Consider the following 2,508-nt stretch of genomic DNA (forward strand, 5'->3'; position numbering starts at 1 on the left):
ATGAATGCATATTTATTAATTTACAAACACATTTGGTTGTTCTAGTTATCTAGTAAATCTGATACTATCTAAAGAACATGTAAATTGAATTTTTTTGATAATAAAAAGTACTTCATGTAACACTATATATTCTCCCAAGGAACAACTTATATTGGGGAAAGTACTTTAAATCCACTTGAGTGAAAAAAGTAAGTGTAATGTAGTGATTGATGGGATAAAGACAAGAAAAGAAATAATAAAATTATAATAACAATAAAATAAAGGAGGAGAGTGCCCTTGTAGAAATCAATGACAGCTTTGCATGCATTATGAAACATGGGAGGCTACGACTTTAAATTCCATGCAAATTTAATTCTACTGTCCAAATATGTCAGAGAAGTTTTTGATTCTTTGGCAGTTATGGTTTAATTTATGAGTATCCAGGTTTTAGTAGTGATTGTCTATGGATGCAGTAGGTACAAGGAATGAAGTTTATTCTTTGATAAATTTTGTCTGTAGCTAAAACGAAAAACAGAGAAGAGTAGCTAAATGCAACTAAAGACTAAAAATATGTATGAGTTTAAGTATATAAGATATTTGAGTATTTTTATATCATCAGAGGAGAGACACAAATAGGAAAAGCTGAGACAAAAGAGAAAGGAGAAAAGAACAAATCTGAAGAATTTAGGTTCTTATGGAGGCAAGAAAAGATGGAAAGTAGAACACAGCTGGAAAGACACAGAGAAAAAGTGAAAATAAAGTAGACTGAAATGAAAGTGACCTAGCTCTTAAGGCTGTAGTTTCCATTTTAGTGAAATAAATGACCTTATACCTGTTTCCCATGATAGAATGAAAGTTCATTCTGGATTTCTTCCTATCAGCAAATCCTGTGTATTCTTTCTTAATAGTCTTAAATCACTTCCCACTTTCTTTACTTATCTCAATCACCATTCTATAAATGAGCATTTTTCAGACTTGTGTTACAGGACACATTCTCAGGTGTTCCTATATTCTAAAGCAAGAGAAATACTGGTTAGGAATATCACCATCTCTCATTCATATTATTATCATTGTGCTCTTTCTCCTAGGTGCCTTCTCATCTTTACCATGCAATATTATAATTATATCACCATAAAAGTTTGTTGTATAGGATTCAGTTTCTGTTTCAGCTGAGTTCATGAAAGTCAACAGGAAACAGTAGTTGGCAAGAATTTCCAAATTCTAAACGAAGGTACACACAAACTTAGGTAGGACTTTCAAAGATTCCATGGTTTAAAACAATAAATATTTGTTTCTCGCTGACAGCGTATGTCTGTTAAGTTTAGCAAGGAACTCTGACACACGTCTTCCCTCTCAAGATCACAGCCTGACAGAGTTGCCAGCATCCTTAACATTACTCATAGCTATAAGAGAAAGACAACTTGGAGGATTTTGTTTTGGCAATTAAATATTCTGGTCTGGAATTAACATGGGTTACTTTTGGTCACAACTAACTGATCAGAACTAGCCATTGGGTTCACCCGGTTTTTCAAAGAGTGTATCTGTCTGTCAGCTGCAGAGGACAGCCCTTAATATGTGCCAAGGCAGCTGAAAAAATCCACAGAAAACATCATGAGCACACACTATGGTGGCCTTTAGTTGATTATTCCTACGCGGACTGGGAAGATTAGAGGTGTGACCTATAAGATGAAGGGTAGATTTGGTGAGGATCGTGTTACACATTCTTGCTCCCCACCTCAAGTCTGGTAGGAGGAATTCAGTGGAATGACTTAGAGAATTTTGTAGGTATTGGTGGCTGTCTGGTGAACAAAGTGGGCAGATTTAATAATACATGTCTGAAAATACATAAATGTGAGAGACTGATTGAAGCAGTGTTGAGCTATAATACATAGTAAAGTAAACCTTGCTGCTTAACTTCCCCTTTCCCCATCTGCAGAGTTTTATCCTGGCAGGTTCAGAAACCACATTTATAAAGCTAAAGGCAGAGAGAAACATGTACGAGATGGAGAACTAGAGACACGGATAACCCTCATACGTCCCCATAGGAGCTCAGACTAGAACAGGTCTAAATTTGAGGGGTCTTAGTTGCAAATTAGTTATGAACTGAAGGCAGACATTTTAATTACTGATATGAGAATATTTTATTACTAAAGTTTGGCTTTTTTATCATTTGAAAGGGACCAGAAAAGTCACAAGACATTTTAAAGATGTAATCCAGGAACAGGAAAAGAATCGCTACCATGGCATGGGCAGTATAGATAATAGGAAAATATTTTTTTTCTGTTTTAATAATACCTAATGAGTTCATCTCATTGTGAACATATTAACAGGTAAATATGTATTGAGCTTTACTAGGTGCTGGGCACTCTGCAAAGCTTGTTATATGTATTGTCTCACTCCTCATCATCTTATGTATAAAATTTGCACTATTATTTCAGTCACTATAAATTTGGAAACTTTATCTTCTAGAGGTTAAATAACTTTCTGTGGGAGTGAAAACCTATTCCGGTGGGATTCTAGTGTCCAGAA

Source organism: Mandrillus leucophaeus, unplaced genomic scaffold (genome assembly GCF_000951045.1).
Source record: "Mandrillus leucophaeus isolate KB7577 unplaced genomic scaffold, Mleu.le_1.0 Scaffold1140, whole genome shotgun sequence".
NCBI lineage: Eukaryota > Metazoa > Chordata > Mammalia > Primates > Cercopithecidae > Mandrillus > Mandrillus leucophaeus.